Here is a 19,635-nt window from a genome sequence, read left to right as displayed (position 1 = left end):
TACTTGAGAGAGCCGACTCCTGAAGATACAACCCATTTGTTGGCGATGAATGCCAGCAAGGTCTTCCCACGGATGCTTGGCAGCGCAGACTGCATGCATTGGGAGTGGAAGAATTGCCCTTCTGCATGGCAAAGGCAGTATAAGGGCACCGTTCGGTATCTTGCTAATACCTGGAACACGCAAAAACTGTGAGAGGTGATGACTGCTTGTGTGATCAGGCACAATGTGATCGTAGAAGATGAGCGTCCGAAACATCTCTACAATCAAGGGTTTCAGTTTCATGGTGAGAATGTTGTTTCTGAGCAAAGAGGATCGGTAACGTTTGAACAGTTCATACAATTTCATCATGACATGCGTGACTCCAAAATGGTTTCGTTGAGCATATGTGGACTCATGTTGGCGACCAATAGATGTATCTTCATTATTCGGTTTGAAAAACTATGTGAGACATTTTTACTTTTATTCGGTTTGTAAAATTATGCTATTTTATTCGGTTAAATCTATGTTATTTAACTATATGTTTGAATGCAAAAGCAATGCAAAAATAAGCTATTTTTTAAAATAGGACGGCCAGCCGGCCACGCCGGCACATATGGATCGACGCATTGGGTACAATACCGACCCAAATTTATAACAGGGCCACGCAAACGGCCGACCCAAAAGCACTAAAAGCGAACAAAAGCGTTGTCCATTTAAATCAGCCCGTTGAAGTTGCTCTTAATCCCTAAATTGTCGTGTGCCTTACATCCGGTATCCAAAGTCATACTCCACGTGTAACGAAAAACAAGTACCTATATGATCAACGAAAAAAATAGCACCCATCTAGAATAAAGGAACATAGAAATCACACAGGGATTCGGTGCTCTCGGTACGCGCGCATCCTATATGCGTAAAAAGGAATAGTAATTCAAAAAAAGTCTGAAAAATTATAAATCTTTTTTAAAATCAAACATGATCAAATAATGTACTCACATACAAAGTTTGGACAAGAAATGATTTTCAATGACTTCATGACAAAAAAGATAAAGTCATAACGACAATATAGCATGTATAGTACTTGTATATAGCGATTTTTGCGGAATTTTCGACCACGATGCAACAGAAGTCATTCTCTGACGAATTTTTTTATACGGCTACAATACTTGATCATGTTTGATATTAAAAAATATTTGAACTTTTTTGAATTACTAACTTTTTTTTGCATATAGGGTGCGCTCGCAGTGAGGTTCTCCTTTGTATTTTCCCATAGAAATCACCTCCGAGCTCGTCTTTCCCCATTGTTGATCTTTTTAGAGCTTGCTAACTCTCAATCCCTCTAATGATTTTTGCTCCTTTTTATGGGAAAATAGAGAGGAGATCTAGATCCATATTTCCACCAATCACTTTCTCTTCTAAGTGAGGGAAATCCCTTGGGTCTAGTTCTTGGAGTTCTTGGTGTTCTTCTTTGTTCTTCCTCTCATTTTCTACCATAGCATTACTTGTTGTGGTAGGATTTAGGATTGAAGGACTTGGGCACTCCGTGTGCCCTTGTCGTTGCATTTGGTGCATAGGTTTGAGTTCTTCATGGTGATATGTGAAAGTGAAGGTTGAGAACCTTATTATTCTTTGGTACTTGGTACCCTAGAGATTGTTCTTCGTAGATGCCCTGGCGTCCTAAAAACTTGGTGGTGCCTTGGAGATCAATCATTGTGGTGTAAAGCTTCGGGCAAACGTCGGGGTCTTCAATTAAGTTGTGAAGATTGCCCCGAGCATTTGAGGTCACCTCAAAGCCATATGTCATTGTGGTGAAGCTTCCTGGTTTCGTTGAAAGCCTCCAATTAAGTTTTGGAGATTGCCCCAATCTTGTTTGCACGGGTACGGTGACCGCCTTCAATGGTCCCTTTGTGGAATCATGACATCTTGCATTGTGCGAGGGCGGGAGGAGATTACGGTGGCCTTAGTGGCATCTTGGGGAGCATTGTGCCTCCACACTGCTCCAAACGGAGATTAGCATCCGCAAGAGTGTGAACTTTGGATACATCATCGTCTCCGCGTGCCTCGGTTATCTCTTATCCGAAATCTTTACTTATGCATTTTAGTTTGTGATAACCATATTGTTTCTTGTTATATATCTTGTTATCATTTAATTATTCATATTGATTAATATAAGTTGTTGGTGCACATAGGTGAGCCTAGTTGTTTTAGATTTTATGCTTAACAAATTAAATGTTAGTTTTATTTCGCATTTGTTTAATTTTAAATCGTAATTATTTTAAAGCGTCTATCCACCCATACTAGGCGACATCCATATCCTTTCACTGTTTGTTGTAATGTTAAAATTATGCATAGAATGTCTTGTGGAAATTTAGCCTCCTAACGGCCGAGCGGACCAAATGGTCCGGTCGGTTGGAGCACCAGCTTGCACAGACGATCAAACAACAAGTCTCGAACCAATCCAAAATAGTGAAAAGGTAGACCAAATACGTGCCCATTTGGATCAACATGTTGAAGTTGGCCATGGAATATCTACAACGGGACTTGACAAATGCGGCTCTATAAACGTCAGTGGACGTGTCTATAAATAGTAACTGGTTACCTCTTAAAATTTTACTTTCACAATCATGTCTTTCATTTTTTTATACTTCCGGTTAAATGCATGTAATTGATGAAAATAAAGTGAGAGAAAGGAAAAAATAAACAAAAAGAAAAGACGGGCCAACTCCTATGTGGCGGATGTAGTATCACTTACGGGACACGCCCCCACGTACCTCATACTCTTATATGAGGACAATATTTGGAGTGTCGGACAGCCTCGACATTTAAGGAGGTCCAATTGGGTCTAGTTTTTTGTTCTCTCTTTTGTCTGGTCAGCGGCCCTGTGTTCGCCCGGTCAATACGATGAATTCGGTTATAGCATCTACAGTCAGACCTCTCAAACCCCCGGACAGGTTGCGCGATCATCGCTCGGTTATAAAAAATTGACCAAGACCGGTGTCCTATACAAACCTCATACGGCCGAACTGATTGTCATCCCTCATATAAACGCAAATCCCCACCACGTCAGCCTAACGATGAGCAGATTTCACGACTGGGCTATTAGTACATGCGTCCGCACACGTTTGAAAGTTTGGATCAGCATACCATGGCTGTAGATGGTCTTAGGCTGGCCATTGTGTGGGTATCATTGCTAGTAACATAGTCTTGAGACTAGCAAACATGGTGATGTGACAAAATAATTAAAGAAAAAAGAGATAGGGTTATAGTAACATATGTAGATACCGTATCATGTTAAATGCTATGCTACTATGTGTCATGCATGTCAATAAATGAGAACACTTATGATATTCTCTCCGTCACGCTTTAGAAGGTAAGCTTGGAAAATCTCTGGGACCAAGGTAGTCACTGATTGGTTGTGAGATGTATTAGGTGTAGATGCTAATGCGCCTAATCAACTGAGAAAATACTAGTACTAATGCGTGAACAACAAATTAGAAGGGCGCATGCATGAGTAGTACTAGTGCTAATTAATGAGAGTAATTGCTTTCACGCCTTAAACCTTGTCTATTTGAAAACGCACGCAAGTTTAACTGTGCCTTCTAAACCGTGACGGAGGAAGTACGTACTAGTTTATGATACTATGCACTATGAAGGTAATATCATATAATAGTAACATATGCATGATGCTATTAGTATATGTTACTCCTCACTATGAGCAGCCTTATTAACACGGATAATAAGTAAGTGAGTGAGTGAAGGGGCCGAGAAGAATTAACACGGATAATAAGTAAGTGAGTGAGTGAAGAGGCCGAGAAGAAGCGGCTCAAGACAAAGTGGTACGTGAGCAACTAGCGGCTGTGTCCACCCTTCCCGTGCCCGTTGGACCGCGGCTTCCGACATGCCCGTGCACCGCACGGCACGAACCAGGGGCCATGTTTTCTGTTCCCTTCTCCACCTTCATTGCAGTTTACGCAACATTCGGGCACTAATTACAAGTGCTACTGGAGTACTACTATTATTAATTAATAATCACTGCCACTGCTAAGACCGGTGTATGTAAATGCTTGCATCCACTGCGAGCGCTACTAGTACTCCATGAGAGTAATCCAGTTTCCTCATGTTTGCCGTCGATCGATCGGATTGTATTTCATGGGCAAAGAGCACTACTAGTGCTGTTTAGTTGCCATCATTCTGACTAATTCGGGGTTTGCTAAAATTCTATACAAAGGGAGGCCATTGGACTGGTGTCGCAGCTCGGAAACGGAAAGCTTGCCATTTGCCAACCGGCCTCGCCCAGCCCGGATACGGAAGTGTGTGGCCAGCTGCACCAAGAACCGGCAAACTCAATGAATACTGCGTGCATATCTGAACACAGGTACGTACGGTACACGGCCACGGCCACCGCTCATGTGCCTGAGTACGTACGTACATTTCTCATGCCATTTTGGGATGGACAGATACATCCACACCCGTTGGTAGAGCCGGCCGGTAGCTGCTAGACGGATGGATGGAGGAGAATCGAATCGAGTCGGATCGGATGAGATCGGTGTGGGCAGGTGTGTGGCCAAGCCAGGACGGACAAAGATCATCGGCCTCCTCTCACGCCAAAATGCTACCCGTAACGAAACGATCGATCCGTCCGTGTGCAGCGTCTGTGTATGTGGGATGGAGATGGATGGATCGACGCGGTGGTTGTTGCAACATCTATTCCGGCAGAGAGCGACCGAAGGAATTCTGTTTTGGCCGCACCTGCGCGTCGCCGGTGTTAATGGCGACGGCCGGCCTTGTTCCGGCGCGACGTACGTACGCCTCCACGTCGCGGTGGACTACATTTTCCTACTGTCGGCGCGATGGCGTGATCGGCACTGCACTTGTTGACTGCCACGTCGTTGTCGGCAAGAGACGGAGGCAGTGACAGTGATCGGCTTTGGGCGCCAAACCGGAGGGAGAAAGTTCGAAGTAGAAATGGATTTGTAGTTCGGAGAAGACCAACAATGCCCGGCTTGCACGCCACACTTTTCGCATGTTCGGCCTGTCCCAAGAAATTAATTGATTTGGTCTTGGCTTCTTGCATATGTGGATCATCCTGAACAATTTGATTTTTGACGGAAGTCAAATCTTGGAGCGAGGTATGCACTTGCCGTCATGTTGCTCCGTGTGGTACGTAATTGTTCGGTACGATCCCGCTGTCCAACAAATGTACTCCCTCCGTCCACCTGCATAGGCCACCTAAGGAGTTGCATTCCGATTTAGGCCCTGTTTCTTTAAAAAGTTTTAGGACTTTTTTAGTCATAACTAAAAAGTTTTTAGTCCCTATCTGTTTTTTTAGGAATTAAACAGAAACTAGAAGTCATTAAATGACATGCAAAAAGACCATGTTACCTCTATTAATTAAAAGGAAAATCTCTAGACCAAGGTAGTCACCGATTGGTTGTGAGATGTATTAGATGTAGATGTTAATGCACCTAATCAACTGAAAAAATAGTAGTAATAATGCGTGATCAATAAATTAGGAGGGCGCATGCATGAGTAGTACTTCCTCCGTCCAAATGTATAGGGCATGCGCTTAGTTATAGGTTATCAATTTAACTAACTAAATATATATTATATGTGATAAAAATTACATATTCAGAAACTACATTCCCACATGAATCTAATGATATATTATTTATTACATATAATATATATTTAGCTAGTTAAATTGACAACCTAGAACTACGCGCATGCCCTATACACTTGGACGGAGGTAGTACTAATACTAATTAATGAGAGTAATTGCTTTCACGCCTTAAACCTTGTCTATTTTGGAAACACACGTAAGTTTAACTGTGCCTTCTAAACCGTGACAGAGGGAGTAATAGAAGTTATTAAATGACATGCTAAAAATAGGAGCATTGTTGGAAAAAAGTGTCAAAAAAGTCCCCAAAAGACCCTCACATATGGACTAAGTATGGACAATGTTACAACATATGTGTGTACAACGTGTCTAACACCCTCCCCCCCCCCCCAGCCGGAACTCCATTTGGATGGACGTTGAGTCTGGATCTGAAATCGTTGAAGACCTGAGAAGGCAATCCTTTTGTGAACACATCGGCGAATTGAGAGCTTGATGGTACATGGAGAACATGAGCTTCTCCAAGGGTGACGCGATCACGAACAAAATGAAGGTCGATCTCGATATGTTTAGTGGGCTGATGTTGCACAGGGTTGCAAGCCAGGTATGAAGCACTCACGTTGTCACAATAGACGATGGTTGCCCGCTGCGGTGGTAGACGAAGCTCATGGAGTAATTGCCGGAGCCAACATGATTCAGCCACACAATTCGCAACACCCCTGTACCCGGCTTTGGTGCTGGAGCGAGAGATGATGGGTTGGCGCTTGGATGACCATGAGATGAGATTAGTGCCAAGAAACACACAAAACCCGAAGGTGGACTTGCGTGTATTGGGACAACCAGCCCAATCTGCATCGGTATCCGCAATGAGGTCCTGAGATGCAGACTTGTAGAATTGTATGCCAAAATGAGAGGTGCCCTTTAAGTAGCGCAGAATACATTTGACAAGCTGCATAAGTGTGTCACTGGGGGCATGCATGAACAGGCAAGCTTGCTGAACAACGTAGGCAATGTCAGGACGGGTGAGAGTTAGGTATTGTAGTGCACCAACGAGACTTCTATACTTGGTGGGGTTGGAGAGAAGAGCACCATCATGAGAAGAACTTTGGCACTAGTGTCAATAGGAATGGAAACTGGTTTGCAATTTAGCATATTAGCACGCTCAAGAATCTCTAGGGTGTATTGTTGCTGACAAAGGAAAAGACCCTGACGAGTAGGAGTGACATTAACGCCCAAGAAATGATGTAATGCACCTAAGTCGGTCATGGAGAACTCCGACTTGAGAGAGTTGATGATGGATGTGAGTGTGCGAGGAGAGTTGGCGGTGAGTATAATATCATCAATATAGACTAGTAAGTATGCAATGGATGTGCCATGGTGCAAAATGAAAAGGGAGGAGTCACTCTTGGACGCATGAAACCCGAGAGAGAGAAGGACTTACGTAGGAGGCACACATGATCGGGGTGCTTGGAATCCACAAAGCCGGCCGGTTGTGAACAATACATTGTTTCCTTGAGATCGCCATGGAGGAATGCATTTTTGACATCTAGTTGATGAATGGGCCACGAATGAGACGTCGCAATGCTCAACACAACGCGAATGGTTGCTGGCTTCACCACTGGACTAAAAGTTTCACCATAATCAACGCCCTACCGCTGGGTGAAACCACGGACAACCCACCGAGCCTTATACTGAGCCAATGTACCATCATTGTTGAATTTCTGACCATAGATCCATTTCCCCGTGACGACATTGACACCTGCAGGTTTAGGCACCAAAGACCAAGTGAAGTTGTTCATTAAAGCATAGTACTCATCAAGCATAGCTTGTTTCCAATTGGGGTCTTTGAGGGCTGTTTTGTAGGAGGAAGGGATTGGTGAGATGGGAATAGAGGAAGTAGAAGAAAGAAAGAGTCTTTTGGGCATGCAGTATCCACGTTTTTCTCGGGTGGTCTTTGTGTGAGAATTTTTAGGAGGTGGGACTGGTAGCGCATTGGCACGGAGACGTGGCGCGGGCGGTGTGGCTGGCGCAGAGGCCGAAGAAGATGCTGCATGGCCAGGGGAATCAGTAGGAGACGAGGAAGCGGGCGCGTGATCCGAGGATGATGCGGTGCCAGTGAGGCCGGTGGCAGACGCACGCTGTGCGGGCGAATCTGCCGCACGGGAGGCGCGTGGGCTGGACGCTGATCCGTCTCAAACGTATCTATAATTTTTGATGGTTTCACGCTGTTATCTTGTCTTCTTTGGTTGTTTTATGTACCTTTTATATCTTTTTTGGGACTAACTTATTAATTCTGTTCCAAGTGCGAGTTCCTGTTTTTTTTCGTGTTTTTGACTCTTTTCAGATCTGATTTTGGAACGGAGTCCAAACGGAATAAAAACCCTGAAATGATTTTCTCCCGAACGGAAGAAGAACAGGGGGCTTTTGGGCGAAGCCAGGTGGGCTCCAGGGAGCCCACAAGCTCCCACCACACCACCAGGGGAGGTGGCGGTGGGCAAGCTTGTGGCCTCCCTGGCCGCCCCCTGACCTAGGTCTTTGGCCTATAAATTCCCAAATATTTCGCAAAAAATGAGGGGAGCCTCGAAAAAACTTTTCCACCGTCGCAAGCTTCCGTTTCCGCGAGATCTCATCTGGAGACCTTTCCCGGCGCCCTGCCGGAGGTGACTTTGGAGTTGGAGGGCTTCTTCTTCATCATCATCGCCCCTCCAATGACTCGTGAGTAGTTCACTTCAGACCTACGGGTCCATAGTTAGTAGCTAGATGGCTTCTTCTCTCTCTTGGATCTTCAATACAAAGTTCTCCATGATCTTCATGCAGATCTATCCGATGTAATCTTCTTTGGCGGTGTGTTTGTCGAGATCCGATGAATTGTGGATTTGTGATCAGATTATCTATGATATATATTTGAGTCTTTGCTGATTTCTTATATGCATGATTTGATATCCTTGTAAGTCTCTCCGAGTCTTGGGTTGTGTTTGGCCAACTAGATCTATGATTCTTGCAATGGGAGAAGTGCTTGGTTTTGGCTTCTACCATGTGGTGACCTTTCCCAGTGACAGTAGGGGCAGCAAGGCACACATCAAGTAGTTGCCATCAAGGATAAAAATATGGGGTTTTTATCATTGGTTTGAGATTATCCCTCTACATCATGTCATCTTGCTTAAGGCGTTACTATGTTCTTATGGACTTAATACACTAGATGCATGCTGGATAGCGGTCGACGTGTGGAGTAATAGTAGTAGATGCAGAAAGTATCGGTCTACTTGTTTTGGACGTGATGCCTATAGATATAATCATTGCATAGATATCGTCACGACTATGCGCAGTTCTATCAATTGCTCGACAGTAATTTGTTCACCCACCGTCTACTTGCTTTCATGAGAAAAGCCACTAGTAAACACTACGGCCCCCGGGTCTATTCACATCCATCGTTTACACCTCCGCTTATACTTTGCTTTGTTACTTTGTTGCTTTCAGTTCTCACTTGGCAAACAATCTATAAGGGATTGACAACCCCTTCATAGCGTTGGGAGCAAGCTTTTGTGTTTGTGCAGGATCTTGTGATACTCCTCCACCGGATTGATAAGTTGGTTCTCAAACTGAGGGAAATACTTACCGTCACTATGCTACATCACCCTTTCCGCTTCAAGGAAACACCAACGCAAGGCTCCAAGCCCACGGGGGAAATACTTTGCATACTTGCCTAGGAAGTCCCTTAAGGCGTAGCCGCAGCTGAAGGATTCCTGGTGCCGTCGACACACCTGTTTCTGGCGCCATTGGTAGGACTTTTGTGCATTAGCATAGCTGACATCAGACACTGCAGGTGCGGTCAGCGAGGCGGATCTATCGGCTCGGGGAGTTGGCGAGGTAGAACGCGCAGCTGGTTGGTGCGGAGCGGGAGTGGTGGACCCCGGGTCTGGCGGAAATGCAGGTGCCGACACGGGAGGTGGTTGGAGTGGCCCTGGTGCAGCATGGGGATCTGCAACAACCGGGAGGAGGGGTTGGTGTGCATGGGGATTGTGTGTGGTCGTAGCGGCTGTGTGGTCGGGAGGGGGTGGTTTGTATGGAAAATTTGTCTCATCAAAAACAACGTGTGTGGACACAATGACGCGATGATTTTCTAAGTCGTAGCACCGGTAGCCTTTGTGTTCCAAAGGGTAACCAAGAAACATGCAGCGAGTGGAGCGAGGAGAGAGTTTGTTGGGCATTGTGGCATGGAGATTCGGGAAGGATAAGCAGCCGAAAACGCGAAGGTGATTATATTGCGGGTGAGTGTCGTGAAGAAGGTAGAATGGAGTGAGTGGCATGATGGAGTGAGAGTGACGACGGTTTAGGAGATAAGTGGCTGTGTGTAAGGCTTCAACCCAAAAGGGAGGGGTGAGATTTTCTTGGAGAAGAAGCGTTCGAATGATGTCGTTGGTTGTGCGAATGAGGCGTTCAACTTTCCCATTTTGTGGAGAGGTGTGTGGGCAGGAAAAGCGATAGGCTATGCCATTGGAGGAGAAGAAGCATCGTAAGGAGTGGTTTATGAATTCGCCGCCATTGTCACATTGCATAGACTTGATAACGACATGGTATTGTGTGTGAACTAAGGTGAAAAACCGTTGTAAGATAGTGGATGTGTCGGATTTGTTACGCATGGGGAATGTCCAGGAATAGTGTGTAAAATCATCCAAAATGACCATGTAGTATTGAAATCCGGAGAAATTTACTACAGGACTAGTCCATAGATCACAGTGAATTAAATCTAATGGAGCAAAGGTGTTGCTATGGGAAGAAGGAAAAGGGAGGCGCGGTTGGCGACCAAGCTGACATGCGCTACATGGTGTATGTGCGGCCCTATTACATGAACTAACGAAATCACGAGTAATGGAAGAAAGGGTGCTGGCGCCGGGGTGTCCAAGACGTCTGTGCCACAAATCCGACGAGGACGTGGCGAGGAGCGCGGAGGCTGGAGCAGGTGACGAGCCGGTGAAAGGGTAGAGATCACCGTAGCTAACGGAGATCATGAGGACCCTCCAAGTGCGAAGATCCTTCACAAGAAAACCACACGGGTAAAATTCAATAGAACAAGCATTGTCTTTAGTAAATTTGCGAACAGAGATGAGGCTTGTGATAACATTAGGGGAAACGAGAACACCAGTGAGGCGGAAGTCGTGGGGAGGGAGATGAGTGGTGCTGGTGACGGTGACGGGGATGTGAGACCCATTGCCAACAAGAATGCTAGATGGTAAATGCTTTAAGGAAGAACTAGATTTGGTGAGATTACCTTGGTTGCCTGTCACATGCAAAGATGCACCACTGTCGAGAAACCATTCGGCGGATGGTTGAGAGGGGAAGCCTCCATTTGCTGTAGGCCGCTTTGAGCATGGCCACGTGATCCCAGGACGCCGGTGGTGGGAAGAATGGAGCGGAAGACGTTGTGGGAGGGTGGTACAGGGGGTAAGCCTGGGCGTGGGAGTTGGGGCGGGGTCCGAGGACGCCGGCGGTGTTTGGTGGTACCCAGCCCGGACGTGGAGAGGGAAGCGCCATGCCGTACGGGGCAAAGTAGCCCATGAACGGGGAGAACTGTGGTTGGTGCAGGTTGCCGCGGCCATTGGAGTCGTGGCGGCCACGCCCACGGTCATCACCGTCAGCGCGATCGCCACGGCCACGGCCATGTGAGGGTTGTTGAGGATGCGGGGTGTGACAGCCCGATGCCGGCGTTCCAGAAGATCCCCCTTCTATTCCGTTTTCGTCATGTGTCTATTTTATTTTGTTGCATCATCATCGCATCATGCGCATCATCAGCATTGCATCGGCACCCTGTTGCCGCCAGTTTTCAAAACTTGCATCCATTGTTAGTTGCCGGTTCCCGTCGTTGTCCGTTCTGAGCCCGACCCCACACACACGAGCCCGCGGCATCGTTCGAACCTTGTTTTAAAAGTGTGTTGAAAACTTCCTCTGATCGGGTTGAGATTTGACGCGCGGTCTTTATTAGTTTTAGTTAGGCCGCATGTCAAGTTTCGTCGCGGTCGGAGTTCGTCTGGTACCCGAACGATCGACCGTAGCGGCACCATATTCGGCCTATCGTCAGACGTTTGTCGGCGTTTTAAAATAGATGTCGGGCTGTCCGTTTTCCTCTCATCTTCGCCTAGCCTCTCTGCACAATGCACCGACCTGCCCGCAACCTAGTCCGAAAACCTCCCGGTACCCGAAACACACAGTCGTAACCGTTGGGTCCGGATCAACCCCGTTTTACCGCAAACCGTCATCGGTTTGTCCACTGGACTTCCTAACCTAATTTTTTTTCCGACCGTCCGATCTAAATCGGAGGTACCGAACCTAGATATTACCTTTTTCTATAAATAGACTATGATCTACCAATTTCAGACCAGACCCTAACCTACCTATCCCATCCATCAATCCCCTCGCGCCGCCACCCACTGGAAAATTCCCCTCGGGGTCGTCCCAGATTTTTTTCCCTCCAACGAGCATCGCTCCCCCGATTCTCCCCTCGATCCACCGCCACCAGCCCATGGACGCGTCCACCCCGACCGCATCAAGCGCCTCCTCTAGTCCGCAGCCCCGCTTGGGATCGAAAGGAGCCCGACCTCGAGCTGGCTCCTGTGCCCCGTTCTGAAGCCGTGCGCGGCCGTGCGGCAAGGCCCCGAGCTCGCCGAGCCTCTTGCAGCAGCCTCGCATGCCGCCGCTGCTGGTAGCTCACCGCCGCGCCCCTGGGCCGTTGGAGCACCGCCTCGCCGAATTCCCAGGCCAGGTCCTCGTTCCCCTCTCCTTTCTTCTTCCTCCAGCTCTTTCTCCTCTCCTTCCTCCTCTAATCTCTCTCTCTCGTTTTATCTTTCTTCTTCTCTGTCAGGGAACGGACAGCTTGCAGCGCACGAGCAGCATGGCGAGCGTGGCCGGCTACCACTGTTGCAGGCTCGCCCCAGCCGCCCCCAAGGACGTCCTCATCGGATCAGGAGACCCCAGGTCCTCTCTCCTCCATGCCCTGCTCCCCTTCTCCCGTTCCCTCCTCTCTCCCTGTTTTTCTTCTTAGTTTGATCTCTCTCCCTTTGGGTGTCTAACAGGAAACCATCGAGCCGCCACCCGAGATCTCTTAGTTCGAGCCGCCTTGGATCCATTCCCGGCCTCCCCCGCTGCCGACTCGTCCGGATCAGGCCGATCCGGCGAGGTCTGCTAGTCTGTCGTGGTCCAGGAGGAAGACATGAACGAGCCTGCGTACTAGTTCCATCCGCTTGCAGATTGGTTCAGTTAGCATCGAGGTATGGCTCGTCTAGCTCAACCCAAAGTTTATATCACATTGGCTTTGTAGCCGAGGTGGTAATCAGCGTGGGAGTTAACTACACGATCTGGGGTTCGAATCCAAGCCAAGCCTATTTTTGTTTTGTGTTATTTAGATTAGAGCCTCGCTGTGACGCTGTGGTGTATATGAGGTATATATCCGCCTTGTACCAAAGACTCAACACAGCGCAGTGGTTGGACTATTTTTCCCTGGTCCAGGAGGTTGTGGGATCAAATCCCATGAGTGCCTTTAATCTTTTGCTGGCTGTGATTTTTTTTCTCTCTTGCACAGAGGTGTCTTGGACCGATTTCAGCCCTGGACCACTGCACTATGGTGCAATTCGGCCCATTATGTTTTTTTTAAAACGTCGTGTGATTTTCCCAATTCTCAGGGATTTTGTTAAAGAGCTTGACTAGAATTTTGTTAAACGCCCAAGATTACTACAACACCAGTTACAGGTACAGGTAAAGGTTACTTGACGCGAGCGCGTTGATTGTTCATTTGGAGTTGCTTCTTCTTCTTCTTCTTCATCGATCTAGGATGGGTTCCAGGCCGGCAGCCTGGGATAGCAAGGATGGACGTCGTTCTTATTTTCCTCATTTGTTTTCGTCCGTAGTCGGACCCTGCTCTTACTCTTGATGTTTATGTAATGTACTGATGTGACTCTGATGTAGCTTGTGACGAGTGTAAGCCAATTCTATATATATCTCATCTTTTCAGTACATGTACTTGTAACGATATCCATTCTTGCGATACGACGAGATGCGCTTCTATCCCTGACGAGGCATTCGTGCCAAATTGAGGATAGGGTCGCATCTTGGGCGTGACAAGTTGGTATCAGAGCAGTACCGACCTAGGAGCCCCCTTGATTGATCAAACTTGGCCGAGTCGAGTCTAGTGAAACACTACTTTGAGTCTAGTTATATCGGAGAGTAGGATTCTTTTTTCTCCTCTTCTATGCTGTGGTGAGGAATCTTGACGTAATAATTTATTCTACTCCTTTTCTCGCTCAATTTTTTTTAGGATCACGCGGATATTTTTGGAATCTATATGATGCTGATGTGACGGAGTTCTGTCTTGGTGCCTCCTATCTGCTTTGAGTTTCAGGGGAGTTGAGCTCCAGGGGATTCATGAGCACATCGTTATCATTCAGATTTCTTAGTATCTCAGAACGAAGGATGTTCGTAATTGCTTCAATACTAGTAGTGGCGAGATAACCCCGATGTCCCCAGTACTGGTGCAGATTGTTCGGGAGTAGTGCCATACTTAGTATCGTTGTGATCACGAGGGTCTGTTGTAGATGAATGTCCGAGATTCTGGTTGTGTGTTGACAGATGTGATACAGGTGACGGGTTAGTATAGGAGTTGTGTGAAATACTCCTTGTATCCGTGTACCAGATTGCATGACCAGATATTTTGGGAATTCATAGGTGGGAATTCAAGTAGTTGCTTATAGGACAATCTTCCAACAAATGCAGATGTTAGGTTGGGGTTCGACATCTAGTGGATTCGTTTGTTCACGGTCGACTTACAGCGGTACACGTTCTGTCTTAAAGAGTCCTTGTAGCTTGCTACGACTCGGGGACGCTTCGTATGTCGGGTGCACTGCCTTGCACTTGATGGTTACTGTAAGGATCGAGCCCGTGCGATCCTGTCCACGAAAATATCGGACTAAATCTTTCTCATGAGTTCGTTGTGGCTAATTGTAAGCCGCATCCTTTGTTGTGTTGAATATGGTAATTCGAGTTGCTTCGATGTCAAGTGGTGATTTCAGATCTTTCCTAAGAGGTGTTCTCATTTTTTTATGTGAGAATGCAAATTCTTTTGTTCGTTCAAATTGTCATGTCAATTCCTTTTTAACCGGAGTCATCGTATCAATTCTTTTCAATAGGTGTGCTTCTCTTCAGTGAATTCAATCCTCTCGAATTTTGCAGATCATTCTCTCAATTCTTTCCGGAGTTATCTCATCTATCTCAAGTCGTCTTTGTTTTTCCCCGCCCTCCCACCCTTTTCTTCAGTGATTGGATTTTCATCCAAGAGTTTTCTTTCATGGTGCTTCCGCTGTCTGTTCTTTTCTCTCTTACCCGGTGATTCATTGTGAAGCTTCTCAGGAGCTTCATGTTCATCCGTATTCAGTCTTGTTATTTTTCCGGTGAATTCAATTTAGTTGTCCGTGTCATCTTATCCTTTTCATCCTCGTAAATTCTTGCCCATGTTGGGAATTCTTATGAGTCTTCTTATTATTCATTCCTCTCTTTTCTATCCGGAGCGCTGAAGTTATCTCAGAGGTTCTTGTTTCCAATCATTTTAATTATTTCGAGGTGCTAACCTCATCTAGTCTTCATTTGTACCGGTGCTATATCAATCTTTCTAGCAATCTTTTCGACGGTGGTTTCTTTTCAGTGGGCCCATAACCCACAGGTTTTCCCAGGATCTTATATGGCTCTGTTAATCTTTCCGGAGATCGTTAATTCTTTTCAACTATGACGTAAGAATGATTTCCATCAGTCATATCCCTTCTCCAAGATCTATTCGAATTAATTCTCATATTTGGCTCAACCTTGCATTCTTCATTATTCCGGAGTTCTCAGTAATTCTTGGTGTTGTTCTCGATCATTCTCAGCTTGCTATCCGACGAAGTGTTTCTCTCGAATCTTGGTCCATTCTCTTGGAGATTCATCATTTCAGCTTGTGTTATCATCTTGATTTGTTGTCAATCATGAGTATCCCTTTCTTGCTATCCGGTGCATTTCTGAATTGTTTTCATTCTCGATCCTCCGAAGGCCATCATTTCAGAAGATTCTTCGTTCTCAGCTTTCAACTTCATCCTCGGTTCTTCTTAATTGTTGTCTCTTCGTTCGTCTCTCAATTATTCCGGTGCCTTGTTCTAGTTTTCTCTCAGGTGGCTCATGATCTCTTCATTCTCATGTATCTCCAGCCATTCATCGTTGCCTCATTCATTTCAATTCTTACCGGTGCTTCCTTCAATTTTGTTTCAAGTGGTGCTTACCTATCTCTCTCTTCAAGTTTTATTTCTAGAAGAATAAGTTGTATACTAAATCCGTTGCTTGTAATCAATTAAACTTGATGAAGGATGAGCATAAAATAATTCTTATTCTTGTTCATAATAATCTGAATTCTTCTTCCATAGTGGCTCATGGTTTAAATTCTTTTCTCGTGTGCTTATCTTTTTCCAGAGTTCCAAGTTCTTTTAAGTATCTCTTTGTGAGGCTTCATCCAAATCCTGGCAAGGTCATAATCTTATTCTTTTCTACCTTGATATCTTGCATCATTCATTCGTATACGGAGGTCCTTCTTGGTGGTTCATCAAGGTTTCAATTCATTTTCAAGTGTTCTTCAAGATTCTTGTTGGAGAACCTCAAGTATCCTTTCTCTTGCATGTCTAGGTGCAATTGTTCTTCCTTTATCCTTTGAGGTGGTATTATAGCATTCTTGTTAGTGTAGGAGCCTCGAAGAGTTTTCCTTTCAAGAATGAGATAATTAAACCCACCAATTCTATGATCATGAGACATTTTTTTCAACCCATGATTTCTTCATTGAGCTATCTTGGTTTGGATTTCACCTAAAGCTTTTCCTATGGATGGTGCTATCATGGTGCTTGTCATTAATCCAAGTTCTCAACGTATCCTCTTGGTGTAAGAAGTTTTCATATCTTTGCTTTCATCTATCCTTGGTTCTTGTAGTGGTTGGTTGTCACCTCATAGATGTTGAGATGATTTTCATAAGCCCACTACTATCTTGTTCTTTTCGTTGTAGTTTTCCAACAACTTCGTTCAATTCTCCTTGCAAGGATGCTTGCCAAGTTCATTTGAGTTAATAGTGGTCATTCTCTCTTCATTCTCTTCTTCCGTATGAGCTAGTTCCCATTCTGTTGTTCCGGAGGCATTGTCATGTTGCTCTTTTGGGTCTATTATGTTGTTTTACCAAGATCATGGTGTTCCCTTGCTCTATTTAGTTGTTTGTTGTGAATATTGTCTAATTATCCTACATTTTCGATTTTTTTGTCCCATTTTCCTACCGAAGTGCTGCCGAAATTTTCCGTGAATTCTTGCTTCTTTCCCATATCATTCCTCATCTCTTTGCAACCTTCAAGGATCGTTGGTGTCACTCGTTTGTCAAAGAAGCGACTAAATTTTTACCTCTTGCTTTCTCATCTTCTCCCCCTTTCATTCTTGGATCTCGGGGTGAGATCCTCTTGTAGTGTAGGAGAGTTGTGACAGCCCGATGCTGGCGTTCCAGAAGATCCCCCTTCTATTCCGTTTTCGTCATGTGTCTATTTTATTTTGTCGCATCATCATCGCATCATGCGCATCATCAGCATTGCATCGGCACCCTGTTGCCGCCAGTTTTCAAAAATTGCATCCGTTGTTAGTTTCCGGTTCCCGTCGTTGTCCGTTCTGAGCCCGACCCCACACACACGTGCCCGCGGCATCGTTCGAACCTTGTTTTAAAAGTGTGTTGAAAACTTCCTCTAATCGGGTTGAGATTTGACGCACGGTATTTATTAGTTTTAGTTAGGCCGCATGTCAAGTTTCGTCATGATCGGAGTTCGTCTGGTACCCGAACGATCGACCGTAGCGGCACCATATTCGGTCTATCGTCAGACGTTTGTCGGTGTTTTAAAATAGATGTCGGGCTGTCCGTTTTTCTCTCATCTTCGCCTAGCCTCTGTGCACAGTGCACCGACCTGCCCGCAACCTAGTCCCAAAACCTCCCGGTACCCGAAACACACAGTCGTAACCGTTGGGTCCGGAACAACCCCGTTTTACCGCAAACCGTCATCGGTTTGTCCACTGGACTTCCTAACCTATTTTTTTTTCCGACCGTCCGATCTAAATCGGAGGTTCCGAACCTAGATATTACCTTTTTCTATAAATAGACTACGATATACCAATTTCAGACCAAACCCTAACCTACCTATCCCATCCATCAATCCCCTCGCGCCGCCACCCACTGGAAAATTCCCCTCGGGGTCGTCCCAGATTTTTTTCCCTCCAACGAGCATCGCTCCCCCGATTCTCCCCTCGATCCGCCGCCACCAGCCCATGGACGCGTCCACTCCGACCGCATCAAGCGCCTCCTCTAGTCCGCAGCTCCGCTTGGGATCGAAAGGAGCCCGACCTCGAGCTGGCTCCTGTGCCCCGTTCTGAAGCCGTGCGCGGCCGTGCGGCAAGGCCCCGAGCTCGCCGAGCCTCTTGCAGCAGCCTCGCATGCCGCCGCCGCTGGTAGCTCACCGCCGCGCCCCTGGGCCGTTCGAGCACCGCCTCGCCGAATTCCCAGGCCAGGTTCTCGTTCCCCTCTCCTTTCTTCTTCCTCCTGCTCTTTCTCCTCTCCTTCCTCCTCTAACCTCTCTTTCTCCACTAGTGGGGACGGGGCCTTTAGCCCCGGCCCGTAAGGGGTTTTAGTCCCGGTTCACCAACCGGGACTAAAGGGGCGGGACTAAAGGCCAAACCTTTAGTCCCGGCCCTATTACAAGCCGGGTCTAAAGGTGCTCCACGTGGGCGCCTCGTAGCGCCCCAGGGGCAGGACCTTTAGTCCCAGTTTGTTACACGGGCCGGACTAAAGAGTTTCAGATTTTGCTTACTTTTGGGTTTTTTTTAATGAAATAATTTTTGGGTTTTAGGGTTTTAGGGTTTAGGTGTTCGGGAGATTAAAGTGATGCCTCGTTTGGTGTTCGGGAATTAGTTTTCATATAATTTAAATAGAAATAATTATGCATATATATATAAGGTTAACTTATCTTACAAGCGAGCATATATATACAATTATATGGAGATCTGAATTATCGGGACTAGAGCCCGTCTATTCGATTACATGGACGAACATGAGTAATGGCCCCTAGCTACACTAAATCGTCCTTTGTCATCTATAGCTTCCGTCCTCAGAAAGGTCGCAAGCTCCTCTGCAACAGCAATCGCGCGTTGCTCTGGTAGGACCTTCGTCGTCATGGCCGTGTGCTATATAAGAAGAGGAGATGAATATGAATATCAATCATGATAACAAAGAATGACGGGTAAAAATATAGGTGTGAATGTTCATTGCTTACGTCGAATCTGTGATCCTTGTGCTCAGAGGTAAACGTGCGAATGGTCTCGCAAACATAGTATCCGCATAGATGCGTTCCCCGTGGCTGTTGGTCGCACTTTACGAGAATAGAATATATATAATCAAAATAATAATCTAGCATCATAAATGTATTGAAAATAGAAGTATATCATACTACTACTTACCTGAGCCGCTCTAAAGGTCAGCTTCTCATGCTCGATACCGGGAGTCACGCACTTGAACCGCTTCCAAACCCTGCCCGACAAGGATAATGATTTGCTAAGTTTTTCATTAATTGATATATCAGAAAATCATCGAAAGAGACCGATAGAGAGCAAGAATGATTGAAATTACCCTTGGAGCATGTCCCGCAGGCTTTGGAACTGTTCCAAGGGTCTCGATAATGGGTCGAAGGCATCAACTCTTCCCTTATCAATTTGAATGTCCAACAGAATCCAATGAAAGTTGCACATGTATATATATATGTGTGTGTGTGTGTGTGTGTGTGTGTTAGTAACTTATCAATTACACTTATAAGTGAATGGACACAACGGAGTAAAGACCCTCACCTGAAGTTGTATGGAAACAGTATGTGGTCACAGAAATTTTGATATGTTAGAAACCTTAGAAGGTTTTCCTCTGTCTCCTTGGGCTAATCAGTTAGCGTTGCTATATGTATTTTATCTGGGTCAATAAA

Source organism: Hordeum vulgare, chromosome 3H, assembly GCF_904849725.1.
Source record: "Hordeum vulgare subsp. vulgare chromosome 3H, MorexV3_pseudomolecules_assembly, whole genome shotgun sequence".
Lineage (NCBI taxonomy): Eukaryota > Viridiplantae > Streptophyta > Magnoliopsida > Poales > Poaceae > Hordeum > Hordeum vulgare.
Note: the sequence above shows the minus strand (reverse complement) of the source record.